Source organism: Prionailurus viverrinus, chromosome C1, assembly GCF_022837055.1.
Source record: "Prionailurus viverrinus isolate Anna chromosome C1, UM_Priviv_1.0, whole genome shotgun sequence".
NCBI classification, from domain to species: domain Eukaryota; kingdom Metazoa; phylum Chordata; class Mammalia; order Carnivora; family Felidae; genus Prionailurus; species Prionailurus viverrinus.
This window is the reverse complement of record NC_062568.1, coordinates 4,073,746-4,091,976: the sequence shown is the minus strand read 5'-3', so window position 1 is coordinate 4,091,976 and position 18,231 is coordinate 4,073,746. Positions and strand designations below refer to the sequence as shown.

The 18,231-nt window shown below is 47.4% G+C and overlaps 1 protein-coding gene across 1 annotated transcript in view; it reads right to left on the bottom strand.

Moving 5' to 3' along the window:
• The window catches only part of SLC16A14 (solute carrier family 16 member 14), a 33,953-nt gene extending 31,986 nt beyond the window's left edge, over positions 1 to 1,967 (bottom strand). The window contains exon 1 of the mRNA XM_047872915.1: positions 1,541 to 1,967. The gene's annotated coding sequence lies outside the window, so the exon portion shown is untranslated. The remainder of the gene's footprint in view (positions 1 to 1,540) is intronic.
• Between the last annotated feature and the right edge of the window lie 16,264 nt (positions 1,968 to 18,231).

Sequence of the window (18,231 nt, the reverse complement as noted above, 5' to 3'; positions counted from 1 at the left end):
ACATATACGTGTGTTCACAAGTTGAGGTGAAAACAATTTACAGCCAGCTGGACTGTATCAGAGATTAAAACAATTCAATTTTCTACAGCTCTGTTATGGGAGTAAGTTTTATAAGCAAGTCTTTCGCTTTTAATTTGGCTTCTTTGATGATGTTAGCATTCAGTGAGTTCTGTATAAGCGACAAGCAAAGGGGACAGCGCCCCGTTAAAACGGAATTACAACCTTCCAGAAAGGTGGACAGAGCATGATGGTGCGTGCCCCTCCAATTGGGCTCTAGGGATTCTTCGCCCTCTAGACCTGGTGTGCACAGTAACTCTTGGGCCTTTAGGGGGCGCACTTGAGCCCAACAGGCTGAAGAGGTTTGGGGCTGAGACGGTTGGGGAGCTGGGCGAGTGCAGAGAGGGCGGCGCAGAAGAAATGGAAACTTTCAGCGTGGGTTCGCGCTGTCCTGGGGAGAACCAAACATATAAATGCCTTTTATGGGCCAGGGGATGTGCTGGGTGGCTTCTCCACACCGATCCTGTCCGGTTGGCATCAATGTCCCCATTTCACAGATGAGGAAACTGAGCCTATTTGTCGATGGCGGGGGGGGGGGGGGGGGGGGGCGGGGCGGGGAGTATGAAGCTTAGAGATCAAACTAGCAGGTTGTGGAGCCAGGACTGCGGGTTTCCAAAACCTGTTTTATCCACCCCACCATCTGTCTCTGTCTCTCTCTGCCACACACACACACACACACACACACACACACACACACGTCAGACAAGGCGAAAAGGAATCTCTCTAATCCTTGACAATAATCCTCGCTCACCCTTGCTAATTAACCCGAATCAACTTTTCCGCGGAAAGAAAAAGGGTTAATTGGTAAGCAGGGTTCAGCTCCTTCAACATCGCCAATGGCCTCGGTGGCGTTTGGCCCGGTGATGACCCGCCGGGCCCCTCGCCCCGTCTCCCCCAGCCCCCTTTCCTCCCCACGGAGGGGGACTAGCACCTGCGCGCCCCGCTCGGGGCTCCTCGTTCGCCCCGCGCCCCCCGCGCCCCGAGACCCCCATCCCGCGCAGCCGCGTCCAGCGGCGGGCTCGGAACCCGCCAGCTCCGCGGGGAAGCGGGCCGAGCGCAGTCCCGGCCGCCCGCGCGGGGAGGCAACCCCGAACGTCCCCCGGCCGCAGCCCCCGGTCCCCCTCTCCGCTCCGCCACTGCCCGGTTCGAGTCCCACGGTGGCCTCGAGGAGGCGGGAGAGGGGCCGGGCCGGAGTGCAGGGGGCCCCGTGCGCCCTGCCGGACGCGCGCGGGGCCCTGGCCGCCGTGGGGAGCGGGGCGCGCGTCCCCGCGCTCCGCCGGGGTCCGCGGCCCCCCGCCCGCCCCGCGGTGGCCTCGCCCGCAGCTCGCGACCCCGCGCCTCGGAGCAGCCCTGCCCGCGACCCCCCCGGCAGCCTTCCCGGCCCGGCCCCGGGCCTGCGCCGCGCCTCGCCGAGGTCCCCGGGGTGCAGCGGTCCCCCGCAGTCCAGGGTGCCCCCGGTGCGGCGCGGCCTCGGGACACTCACCGCCCGCAGCCCGCGGGGCTGCGGCCTCACTCGGCTCCCGGCCCGGATCCCCGAACTTGCAGTTTTCCTCGGAGCCCCCTGAGCGGCTGGGCGTAGAGATTTGTTGCAATGTCGCCCAGCATCCTGGATGGAGATGCCGGGGGCTGCGGCTCGGCTCTCCGGCCGGCTCCGTGCGCTCGGCGCCCGGCGCCCGGGCTCCTCCGCCGCTTGCTGCCAGGCCAGGTGCGCGTGTCGCGGAGCTCCGAGCTCCAGGCCTCAGTCCGTGTGGCTTTAAAAAGGGTACGTTTGGAGGTGCCCGAACCTAACCCGGGCTTTCTTCCAATCGGTGCAATTTCAAATCTCCACGCTCGTTCATTCCTATACCGGCTAATTCTGGTTTGGCAGGAAGAAATTGCAGTTCACCTCACGTGCACACTCTTGTGGCCGGTTGAAGTTTATAGCTTTGGCTGAGGCTCGCGAATGCTCTGCACATTTATAACCGGAGGAAAGGGTTGGAAGCCTGACCCAACACGCCCGTGAGAGAAGTACCTTCCCTTTCACCGAGAGAGCGGAGAAGCGAGGAACAAAGCCCTCGCCCAAGTCTGGGCCGCAAAATATGGCAGTTTGTGGATGGAAGAGTCGAGCAGGTCTTGCAGGGTTCTTGGCCAAAGAGGACTGAAAATCCCTAATTCTTTGTCCCATTGCGGGTCCCTCCCTCACCGCTCTCTCTCCAGGATCTGCCCTTTTTGTCTGCTACACGTTCAAGGGCACCAGGCACACATTTCATTTCACGTGTGTGTGCACCCTGTTGCCAACACAATTCTTCGCCGGTCGGAAGTTTGCAGTATTTGTTAAGAGAATGTGAATCAATGAAGCCAGTGCTATTTTACCCTCCCCCGGAGGACTTTGTAGGCGTTTTCTATTGCTGTTGTAATAAATTACCACAACTTTAGTGGCTGAAAACACAAGCCTGTGATCTTCCAGTTCTGGAGGTCAGAAGTCTGAGTGGGTCTTACCCCGGGCAAAATCAAGGTGTCGACCCAGTTCTGTTCCTTCTGGCAGCCCTAGGGAAGAGCCGGGAGGTTCAGAGGGTGCCACATTCCTTGGCTCGCGGCCACGTTCTGTCTTCAAAGGCAAGAGCAATGCATCATGCTGTCACATCACCCTCTGTCCCCCCTCCTCGGCTTTTAAGGGCTCTTGGGATTACATTGGGTTTCCCCGGTGGTAATTGGATTACTGGATAATCCAAATCGTCTCCCTGTTTTAAGGTCAGCTGATTAACAATCTTAATGCCACTTGCAATCTTAATTTCCTCTTCTGCTATGTCAGGTGCCGTATTCACTGGTTCTAGGGTTTAGGACGCGGAGACGTCTTTGCGGGACCATTATTCTGTCTACCACAGGTTTCCTTCTTCTTTCCTTTGTCTCTTGTTTCATTTTCTTATGGTTGCAAAAAAGAATATTCACATGTATTTCACATCGCCATTTCTTATATCGAATCTTGACTAGAAAATAATTGAGAACACTGTGAGAAATTATGGCTAACCGAGGACGTTTTGATGAGGCACTAGGCTTATGCGTTCCAAATGTTTTAAATTGCTGATCAGAACATGAGCCAACCGGATGGTTTGTGTGGTACTTTGGGCTGTCCTCAGATAGCACTCACTTCAAGCAGGCTGTCGCCAGCGTGTCAAGATTGGGGAAGTACCTCAAGGGCAGGTGACCCGTCTTGTTTGAAAAGAGATCTGTGAGATTTTTAAGTCTGGTTTTTTTCCCCTCTGAGACCGTATACGTTTATTGAGGTCTAAGTGATGCAGTATGAGCCGTACGTATTTAAATGTGCAATTTGATGAGTTTTAGCCTAAGTCTGGGGAACCATATCATCTCACTCTAATAACTCCAGGATTTTCCTTGTGCCCTTGGTAATCCAGGCCTCACCCTGTCCCCACAGCCCAGGCAACCTGTCATCTGTTTTCCGAGGAGCTTCTACTCTGGACCATGTGTCGTTCACATCTGCAATGCCCAAAGAAGGTTTTGCTTTTCTTTCTGTTTCCAGCCTTACTGACGTATAATTGACGAATAAAAGTGTGTGTGTTGTAAGTGTACAATGTGATGATCTATACACCATGTACATTGTGAAATGGTTGCCTCAATCAAGTTAATGAACGCATCCATTCCTTCACATAGTTACCTTTTCCTCTGTGGTGAGGGGAAGAGAGAGAGGGGGAGAGAGAGAATCCCAAGCAGCAGGCCCAAGGCGGGGCTCGAACTCACAAAGCCAGAGGTCAGGACCTGAGCCAAAACCAAGAGTCGGACGCTTAACCGACTGAGCCACCCAGGCTCCCCTCTCTTGGTTTTAATCATACATTCAACTGATTTCATAACTCCACATTGGAGTTGGGGTGGAAATAAGCACTTGGACATTCTGTGCCTTAATTTTGGTGGCTTAATGGTGTGAATTACTCATAGATTGGGGAAAAAAAATCAGCTTTTGGGGAAGTCACTAGCACAAAATATTGAAGGTTTTTGAGGAATGCCCTAAACGTGTTGCCTCGACTGCCTCATTTGAGCAAAACCGCTGTGAAGGCAGCCCAGATGTGAAGACGACGCGGAAACTACATCGTTGGCCCCGGGGACGTTGTTCCGTCCATCCCTCGGGGTGGAAGGCAGCCCTACCCACACCCCTCCAGGTTTACCGCGAGGAGACTCTGATGGTTCATTTTGTGTCAGCCTGACCAACAAGTGCTGGTGAGGGCGTGGAGACGTCAGAACCCTCGCATCTGTTGGTGGGAATGTAACATAGCGTAGCTGCCGTGGAAGAGTGTGGCCGTCCCTCCAACGTTTAAGCAAGGAATCACCAAATGGCTCCGCGGTCCACGCCTCCGTATAAACCCCAGAGTAAGGAGAACATATGTCCACATGCAAACTTGGGCTTGGATGTTCACAGCAGCATTATTCATAACAGAGGTGGAAACAACCCAAATGACTATCAGCTGATGAATGGCTACACGAAATGGGTTAAATCTGTCAAATGGAACGTCATTCAGTAATAAAAAGAAGTACTAACACCTGTCACCACACGGACGCATCTTGAAAATGTTAAGCGGAAGAGGCAAGTCACAAAAGATTACATGTTTTCTGGTTCCATTTATAGGGAATGTCCAGAATGGGCACCACTGCAGAGAGAGAAAGTGGGTTAGTGGTTGCCTCGGGCTGGAGATGTTGGGGAGGAGGAAATAGAGAGCGTCTGCTGATGGGGACAGTGCTCCTTGTGGGGGCAGGGAGGGATGAAACCATTCTAAAAGTGATTTTGGTGATGGTTGTGCAAGACTGTGTATAAAACTAAAAACTGTTGAATCGTAAAAACAAAACCCAAAACCAGTAAAAAAAAAAAAATCCCCCTCTCCCAAACTGACTAGAGTGGGCCGTATATAAACCAGTGTTGGGGAAGGTCATGGAAAAGATGTGACTGTGACTTGACCCGTGACTGGGACCTGGACGCTCAGAGGCTCCTCACCCCTGCACCTGTCCTTGGAATGTGGGGTCCACTTGCCTTTCCCATTCCCAGAGGTGCTCCAAGGACAAAACCTTGAGATGGCGATGTGGTGTTGAGAACACCTGCCTGGGAAATGTGACCCAACCTAGTTAAGGTCTCTATCTAAACTTTTAAGTTGTGGTGGGTGGTACAGGGATCCACTTGCCTTTCTGGTGCCCAGGACAAGCCTCATATGTAAGTTCCCTTGCTCCTTAAAGCCGCCATCTACAACCTGGAGTGGCCTGCCTCTTTCTTTGGTCTCTCCCTGCTCTCTGAGGGCAGGGGGTGGGGGTGGGGGGCTGGTTTCAGGTTTTACCAGGGAAACTCCCAGAAGGGCTATGAACCAATTGGAGAGCCAGCCAAGGAGACCAGAGAAACGGGCCTTGGGAAAAGGCTCTTAGGGGGGAATCCGGAGTTGGCCAGGGACCTCTGTGTGGGGAGGAGTGGCCTGTGTGTCAGGTGCTTGTGGACTGCCAAATGAGTACAGGGGTGCCCCGAAAACCCCAGCTGGTCTAATGCACTTGTCGGAGGCACTGCGCAGAGCACACTGGGACGAGGAAGAGAAACGCGTGGCTGTGCGGTGGGCTGGTCTCTACTGCGGGCAGTTCAACCGGCCCCTGGCTAGCGGCTGAAGCTCGAGTCAGGAAGTTAGAAGAAGGGCTCCGGTTAGAGAAGGATGTACAAGTGCCTGCAACTCTGTTGGTTTTGGGGTGGGAAAGCAGGATCCTAAATTAGACACCCCGGTGTGCCTTTCTTCAAAGCTAGGAGGGCGCAAGGTGTCACGGGTTCAGGTCCGGGCGCTTATGACAGAGCCGGGTGAGGACACTGAGGGTTGGAATCTCTGAGAAAGTGATGGAAATGAGGAAGAGGATGTCATGGTGAGTGACAGGAAAACAGAGGAAATCCCCTGTGCCTTCTGACCCCTAAAACAAAGGAAAATTAAAAAAAAAATTTTTTTTAATGTTTGTTTATTTCTGAGAGAGGGAGAGAAACAGAGCGTGAGTGGGGGAAGGGCAGACAGAAAGAGACAGAATCCAAAGCAGGCTCCAGGCTCCGAGCTGTCAGCACAGAGCCCGACGTGGAGTCGAACCCACAGATCATGACCTGAGCTGAAGTCAGACGCTTAGCCGACTGAACCGACTCTCATCAGACCTTTCACCATGGCCATTTTGAAGTCTTTTGCATTGCAGACGATTGTTTTACTCTGATGCTTTGGCAAAAAGCGTTCTTGCAAAAGTGCTTCGTCTTCAAGGAAATTCATGGAAAAGGCTTTGACAGTTTCTGATAACTAAGATAATGTGCCTTCACGTGGGAGCGACAACAGTGAGCCTTTCAAGTGCTTCCTGAAGGCTACCTGCCTGGCCCCCAGATATGTCATGGGATGGTAGCTGGACACCTGTCCCTGTTCTCTTTCCCCACGTCAGTGAAATGGGCTCATTACATTGCTGACACAATGTTAACATATAAAGACTTGCCTGTGTTGCAGGACAGAGGCTTTACTGGAGCGCCTGTGAGGCAGAGAATGAGCAGGGAACCCACAGACAAATCCAGGCCTGGGTACCACCGTAAGGTGCTGAGAGTCATCTGGTCGGGGAAGACCCCCCCTTGTCCCCAAAGCTGTGATTGATCAGGTGCAAGCTTATCCAGCCCCTGAGAATGTGAAAGAGGTACATGCTTTTGTAGGAATTTGGGGTGTCAGAGAACTCTCATTCCCCACCTGGCACAGTGCCTCCGTCCCTCCTGCCACCTGGCAAAGAAAGGACATATATGGGACTGGGGATCAGACCTATAAGCCACCTTTGAGAAGGCAAAAACAAACAGAAACAGCAAAAAAGCCTGATGAAACACATTGACGCTCTGGGCATCCCTCAAGTTAGAGTTAGATGTGTTAGTGACCCCAGGAGGGATGGTCAGACACTGTGGCAGAGACAACAAAGTGGTGGGGGGGGGCCCTAGGATTTTGGTTCCAGCTCTGGAAGGAGGCAGAAGCCCAATGTCCTCCCGCAGAGCAGTGGATGCGGTGTTCCTCCGGGTGAAGCCTCTCTCACAGCAGCCAGTAGGCTGAGCTCAGAGCATGTCAGCCTGGTGATTACTCATGAGCCCTGGAAAGACGTTTGGTACATCTGTAAGAGCCTAAGGCAGCCCTCGCTGTTTTTCATGTCCCAGCTCATGAGGCACTGACACTCAGGGCAATTAGGAAGCTGATGACCTGGCAAGCGTCGGAGCCCTAGTCGGTGCAGCAGATTGGGTGCAGAGAAAAGAATGGCCACCACAGTGCCCAAGTAAAGTGGCGTTTGGCCAAGGATGCCGGATTGCTTTTGAAGGATAGTGACTTGGTTAATGCAGGAACAGCATGTTCCGTATGTTCTGAATAACGCCCAGGGCAAATACCAAAAGAATCTGGGGCCACGCGCCGGAGTTCCCAGCCAGGGAGGGATTGGCAAATTGATTATGGTGGTCCCTTCCCTCTGAATGAGGGTTCTAAATATGCCTTGGTTTGTAGGGACAACTACATCTGGCCTGCCTCCAACTTTCCCTGTTGCCATGCAAACCAAGCTGCCACTGTCAGGGGACCAGAGAAATTGAGTACTCTGTACAAGTACCCTCGTTGAATAGATGGTGGTCAGGGAGCACCTGTTAAGGGTTATGGTGGGCAGACTGGGCAATAAAACGTGACGCTGAATGGAGATTCTAACTCTCCCCCTAACCCACAAACAGCAGAGGAGGTAGAAAGAACAAATGGAATATTAGAGTAGCAGATGAAACTGTTATCAGGTAAAACCACCTTGGCCGAGTGGACTAAAGTATTGTCCCGGGCTGAAATACATTCACATGACCAACCAATAGGGCCTATTGTCCCACATGCCAGGCTAGGGACCTCTGCCGAGGCATCTGACACAAGAAAGGCGTCCGACACGGTGGAGGCGGGGAAGTCAGACAGCCATTGCCTGACTCTCCCCGAGATCGAGCCGCTCTGATGCTGAGAACACCAAGCCCAGCGCACCTGGAAAGGAGTCATCTACTGAAATTTGCATTGGGATGTGCTACTGGGACGGTGAGTTAGGGATGGTGAATGAGTTTGCACCCCTGGGTGGTGGTGGGGTGGAGTACTCAATCTCCATTGGGATCCCGTTGTCCTGAAGGGAGCCGGACCTGTGAAAATGCACCGTGCGCAAAATGGAGCACCCGCCATCAAGAGAGGGGAGGAAGGGGGCGTCCTGTCCCCAGGGCATCGCCTCGTGCGCTGTCTCCCCTGGCCAACACGTCTAGTATGTGCAGCCAGGGCACCTTTCCAAATCGGCCAACCTCCCTCTCCTCAAGGGCAGATGGGCATATTCTGTCTTTCACTGGTATGATCGTTTGACAGTGTCTCTGTTCCCTCCACTGGCTTGGAAAATGTCACAGCTTATATCAAAGTCCTTATTAAGTTTACCTGGCAAGACTCAACAAAGCCTGTCCTTACTGAACACTGAAATGTCCCTGATGAGAAAGCTGTCCTCCAAAGTAGAATGGCCTTAGCCATTACTACAAGGAGGCACTGGTGTCATTATCCAGACAGAAAGTTGTGTGTTCGTACCTGATGAGTCGGCTACCGTATCGTCTTTATTAAATCACATGGGGACTCAAGTGAGCGCCAAGCTTAGGAGACTTGATAAATCAGTGGTTCGGACCCTGGGGCTCTTAGTCGAAAAAGTTGTCACCGATTTTGGGAATCCTTGCCTTGATCTGGGTTTTCCCTCACACGCGCCTGTATCGTTGCTGTGGGATGTGCCTCCTGCAGCCAGGCGGACGACAAATGAGCCAAGGTCAGCCACCTGGCTGACCGCTCAGTGCCACTGCAGAAGAGGGGCGCGTATGAATTGTAAGAGCTGCTCACGACAAGGGGTGGAGAGTTGGGGAGGTCATCGAGGAGATGAGACGACCCGTCGATCCGTGAGCTGGACCTGGGCACTCGGAGACCCCTCATCCCCTCCCCTGGCCTTGAAATGTGGGTTCTGCTGGTTTTTCCCACTCCCAGAGGCTGCTCTGAGGACACAGCCTTCCGACAGTAGGTGGTGTTGACAACGCCTGCACAGTATACGTGACTGAACCCAGTTAAAGCCTCCATATAAACGTCTACGATTTGGCGGTCTATGTACCTAAAGTCCAAGATACAATTAATTAAATAACTCTGTTCTTTAAGTACCTTCTTTAACCTCATCTTCAGCAGCAATATCCATGGAATCATGGTCGTGACGTCCTAGTAATATACTTGCCTAATGCGTATCAGTAGAAAAGCCTACTGATTTAAATTAAAACAAAATTTTTTTAAGCTTTATCCCGAGAAGAGACAGAGAGCGTATGAATGGGGGAGGGGCAGAGAGAGGGAGAGAGACAGAGAATCCCAAGCAAGCTTCGTTCATGTCGGCACAGAGCCCAGCGCGGGGCTTGAACTCACAAAACCGTGAGACCGTGTCCTGAGCCGAAACCAAGAGTTGGACGCTTAACCGACTGAGCGACCCAGGCGCCCCTAAAAGCCTAATTATTTTAAAGCTCGTCAGCCTGTGTCTTGCTCTGTGGTTCCTGCAACACCCCCCTTTGCTCTCACTGTCCGCACATACCTGTCTGATATGACAGGCAGAGCCCAGTGTTTGCCTGAAGAAGGTCTGGTTCACGAGCCAGAAGGCCATTTGCTTTTCCAAGAGGGTGTTATAAGCAAGGGCGTGAGAGCAATCCCAAGCACTCAGGGCGGAATTTTCTTCCTGATGTAGGACCTCCTCGGACACTTGATCCCAAAGCACCACCACGGCCTGTGCCCCAGGTAGTTTCAAGCTTACCTTTACCATGAATTCAAGTTCAAGAACAGATCAGAGTGAAATGTAGCAAAATCAGCAACATGTTTTTGTCTTTACATTAGTCGTCCAATTTTTTTGCATTTTCCTTTCTGATAAAAATAATATCCTTGTGAAATAGCATGGGATTTCGTAAGAGTAGAAGCTCTAAAAATGCCAGTGCTGCCGCTAACTTGGAAACGAAACACTTTTTCACGCATGTGTCTTAAAAGAAGTAATGCTCAGTTCGTGGGCATTGTATGATAGTTTTGTTGGTTAATATCATTACCCGAGTTTTAAAGACTTCTGTGAAATCAGTGATGTTAGTAAGCACATCATTAAACATTTTTCTTGCAGCTATAGTTTTTCTTCTTTTATTCAATATCCATTGTCCTGAATAGTTGCTTGTAGATCAAATCTTATTTTAAATGCTCTCAGGGCGTTCACTAATGGAAATGCCCAATGAATCCTTCTGAGGTTAGAAGAACACTCATATGCTGATGTATTTACGTACCGACTTCATTGTTTTATAGGTTCAGATTTAAACTTTATTATTTCCCTTAAAGCAGAGTATACTTGTAACTTCTACTATTTTTAAAATATTCTCAGTGTTTAAAAACGGATCATTGTCATTAAACATTCATGCTCTGTGCTCAAAAGTCAACTCCGCATCACATTCCTTTGAGAAGGTCACTAATGAATAGGACTGAATCTGGGACTCCAGGAACCCAGATGAGAAAGACCTAGCATTTTCTCTTGTCAGTCATGACCTCAGTCTTTATTTGCAGGAGCAAATGTTTCCGATGAAACCGGGTGAAGTGATGAGATGGATGCTGTGATCCTAAGAGGAAAAGAGTTTGGATGGGAGGACTTGACATTCCCTACTTGTGGGACAAGTGTGTTCTCCGGGAAGTGATACAAACCGCTGGAGGACAATGTGTCTTTTAAGGGAGAATCAGAAGCAGGTTCTTTTACTTTGCATAGGAGGAAGATGGTTCTTTGTTCTACAATTCTGTTTTCTGTTGTTGTTGTTTTTAACATCCCTTTATTTTTGAGAGATAGAGTGTGAGCGGGAAAGGGGCAGGGGGTGAGGGAGACACAGAATCTGAAGCGGGCTCCAGGCTCTGAGCTGTCAGCACAGAGCCCGGCACGGGGCTTGAACCCACAAACTGTGAGATCATGACTTGCGTCGAGGTCAGACGCTTAACCGACTGAGCCACGGGCACCCCCTTTGACTCTGTTTTTTATGATCACTTTCGGTGGATTTCTTTTGCTTCTACCCCTGTACCTTCCAGCTGGACAGACAAACCTAGGAAACCAATTAGCGAGAGGTCAGGTTAGGCTGCACCTCTTCAGCCCGTTGTGGCAGTTTGTGGACCTCTTCGTTCTGTCCTGCCATTGGGCTTTTCTCTACTCTCTTTTCTGCCTGACTCCTGCTCATGTTGACTTGACCTTCTGTCTGAGGTTTCCGGTTTTCCTTGTCACCTTGATGGCAAACTGGACCTCCAGTGCTCTCTCTCTGGGACACCAGTGGATCTTCCAGCCCCAGATGGTTTCTGTAACCTGGCTCAGCAGGCCAGTCCCCCAGCTGGGCCTACATAGGCTCCTCTGTGAGAGAAGATCAGTTGATTTCAATATATTGTGAAGGCCAGAGGCCAGCATTAGGAAACTCCTAGGACTGTGTAACGAGTGATTATGAAAAGCAAAGAGCTATCCTCTTCCTGGATGCAAGGCAGTAGAAATGTGTGCTAGAAGCCAAGAGCACACAGTGCTTAGGTATCTAGGTTGTGAGGTCAGCCAGACCTGAGCTGGACCCTGTTCTTCCCTTCGGTGTTTATGTGGCCTGGTCATTGGCCCTAAAGTAGACGTGATGACAGGGCCTCATCGAAGGGTTATTGTGAGGGTTAAGTAGGATAACGCGTGCAAAGCACGTACTTCGCATGTAAGTAGGGGACTTCATTTTAACATAGTGAAAATGGTGTCGTCTAGATCCATTCCATTTCAGAGAGAAAATGGCCTTATAGCGGCACTTTTGAGAGGCAACATAAAATAGTGGTTAAGAGCATAAACCCTACAGGGCCGCCTGGGTGGCTCAGTTGGTTAAGTGTCTGACTCCTGACCTCAGCTCAGGTCATGAGCTCGCGGTTTGTGGGATCGAGCCCCACATTGGGTTCTGGGCTGATTGTGGAGCCTGCTTGGGATTCTGGCTCTCTTGTTCTCTCTCAAAATAAATAAATAAACATCCAAAAAAAAAAATCCATAACCTCTGGAACCTTATTGCCTGGATCCAAATCCCAACATTCACTTTTATTTTTTTAACCTCTTAATGAGGTTACTTAACTTATTTATATATAGCTCAGTGTCATCTTCTGTAAAATGGAAAGAAGAAGGAGGAGAAGGAACAGAAAGGGAAGAAGAAAAAGAAGAAGAAGAAGAAGAAGAAGAAGAAGAAGAAGGGGAAGGAAAGAACAGGAAGGGGAAGAAGGAGGAAGAAGAAAGAGTTGGAGGAGGAGGAGAAGAAGGTGGTCTCTTTCTTGGGTTGTTGTGAGGTGTAAATGATTTAGAGCATAGAAAGTCAAGTGACATCTGCCTCCCAATGTGAGGCACTGAGAAAGAGGGAGCATTCCTTCTGTGAGACTCTTTTTTTTTTAAAATTTTTTAATGTTTATTTATTTTTGAAAGAAAGAGTGACAGCATGAGCAGGGGAGAGGCAGAGAGGGCGGGAGACACAGAATCCGAAGCAGGCTCCAGGCTCCGAGCTGTCAGCACAGAGCCCGACGCGGGGCTCGAACTCCCAGAGTGTGAGATCATGACCTGAGCCGGAGTCTGACGCTTAACCGACTGAGCCACCCAGGCGGCCCCCTTCCGTGAGACTCTTGACAGAAAATAGATAAGCTAAGTCTCATCATGAGGAAACATCAGACAAGCCCGAATTAGGGCTTTTCCAAAGCATAACTTCCCTGTACTCTTCAAGAAGGGGAGTGTCAGGAAAGAGAAAGATTCCGGAACAGTCCAGATGAAAGGAGCCGAGAGAGACATGACAACGAAATACAATGTGGGATCCTGGATTGCTCTACACAATTGTCGAGCTAGATCAGACTTACATCTGGAGATTAGGTTATAGTATTATGATGTCGTTAAATTTTTGATTTTGGAAGTTGTCCTTTGGTTATGTGAGAGAATGCCCTCGTTTTTAGGAAACGCTCCCTGAAGTATCTGGGAGTGAAGAAGAATTTTAAAAATATGGGAAGTCCTTGGAACAATGCCTGGCACTTAGCAGGACAGGAGTGTCCCCTGTTCTTTGCTAACTGAACTTCTAGTTATTTGCTAACTGAATTTTTTCCGGTGCCAAAATCCACTTAGCGTCCAACAGTGCCATTGTGGCCTTCACTAACAATGTTGTAGGAAACTGGCTAATCTTGCTGCTTTTACTTTTCCTGTTTCTCAGCCTTTGATTTTGGATCTTATGCAGTCTCAGAAAATATAGGAAAGCTACAATGAGTTTTCTTTGCGGACTTAACATTTCTCCATTCCTCTTGGTTCCTCCTGCCCTCTCTATCTCTCTCCATGCCTCTTTTAGTTCAGTTCAGTGCATTTGTTTTTTTTTTGTTTGTTTTTTTGTTTTTTTGTTTTTTTGTTTTTGCCCTATTGTTGGACTTTTTATTTATTTATTTATTTTTTCTGAAATTTATTGACAAATTGGTTTCCATACAACACCCAGTGCTCATCCCAAAAGGTGCCCTCCTCAATACCCATCACCCACCCTCCCCTCCCTCCCACCCCCCATCAACCCTCAGTTTGTTCTCAGTTTTTAACAGTCTCTTATGCTTTGGCTCTCTCCCATTCTAACCTCTTTTTTTTTTTTTCCTTCCCCTCCCCCATGGGTTCCTGTTAAGTTTCTCAGGATCCACATAAGAGTGAAACCATATGGTATCTGTCTTTCTCTGTATGGCTTATTTCACTTAGCATCACACTCTCCAGTTCCATCCACGTTGCTACAAAAGGCCATATTTCATTTTTTCTCATTGCCACGTAATATTCCATTGTGTATATAAACCACAATTTCTTTATCCATTCATCAGTTGATGGACATTTAGGCTCTTTCCATAATTTGGCTATTGTTGAGAGTGCTGCTATGAACATTGGGGTACAAGTGGCCCTATGCATCAGTGCTCCTGTATCCCTTGGATAAATTCCTAGCAGTGCTATTGCTGGGTCATAGGGTAGGTCTATTTTTAATTTTTTGAGGAACCTCCACACTGTTTTCCAGAGCGGCTGCACCAATTTGCATTCCCACCAACAGTGCAAGAGGGTTCCCGTTTCTCCACATCCTCTCCAGCATCTATAGTCTCCTGATTTGTTCATTTTGGCCACTCTGACTGGCGTGAGGTGATACCTGAGTGTGGTTTTGATTTGTATTTCCCTGATAAGGAGCGACGCTGAACATCTTTTCATGTGCCTGTTGGCCATCCGGATGTCTTCTTTAGAGAAGTGTCTATTCATGTTTTCTGCCCATTTCTTCACTGGGTTATTTGTTTTTCGGGTGTGGAGTTTGGTGAGCTCTTTATAGATTTTGGATACTAGCCCTTTGTCCGATATGTCATTTGCGAATATCTCTTCCCATTCCGTTGGTTGCCTTTTAGTTTTGTTGGTTGTTTCCTTTGCTGTGCAGAAGCTTTTTATCTTCATAAGGTCCCAGTAATTCACTTTTGCTTTTAATTCCCTTGCCTTTGGGGATGTGTCGAGTAAGAGATTGCTACGGCTGAGGTCAGAGAGGTCTTTTCCTGCTTTCTCCTCTAAGGTTTTGATGGTTTCCTGTCTCACATTTAGGTCCTTTATCCATTTTGAGTTTATTTTTGTGAATGGTGTGAGAAAGTAGTCTAGTTTCAACCTTCTGCATGCTGCTGTCCAGTTCTCCCAGCACCATTTGTTAAAGAGACTGTCTTTTTTCCATTGGATGTTCTTTCCTGCTTTGTCAAAGATGAGTTGGCCATACGTTTGTGGGTCTAGTTCTGGGGTTTCTATTCTATTCCATTGGTCTATGTGTCTGTTTTGGTGCCAGTACCATGCTGTCTTGATGATGATAGCTTTGTAGTAGAGGCTAAAGTCTGGGATTGTGATGCCTCCTGCTTTGGTCTTCTTCAAAATTCCTTTGGCTATTCGGGGCCTTTTGTGGTTCCATATGAATTTTAGGATTGCTTGTTCTAGTTTCGAGAAGAATGCTGGTGCAATTTTGATTGGGATTGCATTGAATGTGTAGATAGCTTTGGGTAGTATTGACATTTTGACAATATTTATTTTTCCAATCCATGAGCAGGGAATGTCTTTCCATTTCTTTAAATCTTCTTCAATTTCCTTCAGAAGCTTTCTATAGTTTTCAGCATACAGATCCTTTACATCTTTGGTTAGATTTATTCCTAGGTATTTTATGCTTCTTGGTGCAATTGTGAATGGGATCAGTTTCTTTATTTGTCTTTCTGTTGCTTCATTGTTAGTGTATAAGAATGCAACTGATTTCTGTACATTGATTTTGTATCCTGCAACTTTGCTGAATTCCTGTATCAGTTCTAGCAGACTTTTGGTGGAGTCTATCGGATTTTCCATGTATAATATCATGTCATCTGCAAAAAGTGAAAGCTTGACTTCATCTTTGCCAATTTTGATGCCTTTGATTTCCTTTTGTTGTCTGATTGCTGATGCTAGAACTTCCAGCACTATGTTAAACAGCAGCGGTGAGAGTGGGCATCCTTGTCGTGTTCCTGATCTCAGGGAAAAAGCTCTCAGTTTTTCCCCGTTGAGGATGATGTTAGCTGTGGGCTTTTCATAAATGGCTTTTATGATCTTTAAGTATGTTCCTTCTATCCCGACTTTCTCAAGGGTTTTTATTAAGAAAGGGTGCTGGATTTTGTCGAAGGCCTTTTCTGCATCGATTGACAGGATCATATGGTTCTTCTCTCTTTTTTTGTTAATGTGATGTATCACGTTGATTGATTTGCGAATGTTGAACCAGCCCTGCATCCCAGGAATGAATCCCACTTGATCATGGTGAATAATTCTTTTTATATGCCGTTGAATTCGATTTGCTAGTATCTTATTGAGAATTTTTGCATCCATATTCATCAGGGATATTGGCCTGTAGTTCTCTTTTTTTACTGGGTCTCTGTCTGGTTTAGGAATCAAAGTAATACTGGCTTCATAGAATGAGTCTGGAAGTTTTCCTTCCCTTTCTATTTCTTGGAATAGCTTGAGAAGGATAGGTATTATCTCTGCTTTAAACGTCTGGTAGAACTCCCCTGGGAAGCCATCTGGTCCTGGACTCTTATTTGTTGGGAGATTTTTGATAACCGATTCAATTTCTTCGCTGGTTATGGGTCTGTTCAAGCTTTCTATTTCCTCCTGATTGAGTTTTGGAAGAGTGTGGGTGTTCAGGAATTTGTCCATTTCTTCCAGGTTGTCCAATTTGTTGGCATATAATTTTTCATAGTATTCCCTGATAATTGTTTGTATCTCTGAGGGATTGGTTGTAATAATTCCATTTTCATTCATGATTTTATCTATTTGGGTCATCTCCCTTTTCTTTTTGAGAAGCCTGGCTAGAGGTTTGTCAATTTTGTTTATTTTTTCAAAAAACCAACTCTTGGTTTCGTTGATCTGCTCTACAGTTTTTTTAGATTCTATATTGTTTATTTCTGCTCTGATCTTTATTATTTCTCTTCTTCTGCTGGGTTTAGGCTGCCTTTGCTGTTCTGCTTCTAGTTCCTTTAGGTGTGCTGTTAGATTTTGTATTTGGGATTTTTCTTGTTTCTTGAGATAGGCCTGGATTGCAATGTATTTTCCTCTCAGGACTGCCTTCACTGCGTCCCAAAGCGTTTGGATTGTTGTATTTTCATTTTCGTTTGTTTCCATATATTTTTTAATTTCTTCTCTAATTGCCTGGTTGACCCACTCATTCGTTAGTAGGGTGTTCTTTAACCTCCATGCTTTTGGAGGTTTTCCAGACTTTTTTCTGTGGTTGATTTCAAGCTTCATAGCATTGTGGTCTGAAAGTAAGCATGGTATAATTTCAATTCTTGTAAACTTATGAAGGGCTGTTTTGTGACCCAGTATATGATCTATCTTGGAGAATGTTCCATGTGCACTCGAGAAGAAAGTGTATTCTGTTGCTTTGGGATGCAGAGTTCTAAATATATCTGTCAAGTCCATCTGATCCAATGTCTCATTCAGGGCCCTTGTTTCTTTATTGACCGTGTGTCTAGATGATCTATCCATTTCTGTAAGTGGGGTGTTAAAGTCCCCTGCAATTACCACATTCTTATCAATAAGGTTGCTTATGTTTATGAGTAATTGTTTTATATATTTGGGGGCTCCGGTATTCGGCGCATAGACATTTATAATTGTTAGCTCTTCCTGATGGACAGACCCTGTAACTATTATATAATGTCCTTCTTCATCTCTTGTTACAGCCTTTAATTTAAAGTCTAGTTTGTCTGATATAAGTATGGCTACTCCAGCTTTCTTTTGGCTTCCAGTCGCATGATAAATAGTTCTCCATCCCCTCACTCTCAATCTAAAGGTGTCCTCAGGTCTAAAATGAGTCTCTTGTAGACAGCAAATAGATGGGTCTTGTTTTTTTATCCATTCTGATACTCTATGTCTTTTGGTTGGTGCATTTAATCCATTTACATTCAGTGTTATTATAGAAAGATACGGGTTTAGAGTCATTGTGATGTCTGTATGTTTTATGCTTATAGTGATGTCTCTGGGACTTTGTCTCACAGGGTCCCCCTTAGGATCTCTTGTAGGGCTGGTTTAGTGGTGACAAATTCCTTCAGTTTTTGTTTGTTTGGGAAGACCTTTATCTCTCCTTCTATTCTAAATGACAGACTTGCTGGATAAAGGATTCTCGGCTGCATATTTTTTCTGTCTAGCACCCTGAAAATCTCGTGCCAATTCTTTCTGGCCTGCCAAGTTTTAAAAGAGAGATCAGTCACGAGTCTTATAGGTCTCCCTTTATATGTGAGGGCACGTTTGCCCCTTGCTGCTTTCAGAATTTTCTCTTTATCCTTGTATTTTGCCAGTTTCACTATGATATGTCGTGCAGAAGATCGATTCAAGTTACGTCTGAAGGGAGTTCTCTGTGCCTCTTGGATTTCAATGCCTTTTTCCTTCCCTAGTTGAGGGAAGTTCTCAGCTATTATTTCTTCAAGTACCCCTTCAGCACCTTTCCCTCTCTCTTCCTCCTCTGGGATACCAATTATGCGTATATTATTTCTTTTTAGTGTATCACTTAGTTCTCTAATTTTCCCCTCATACTCCTGGATTTTTTTATCTCTCTTTTTCTCAGCTTCCTCTTTTTCCATAACTTTA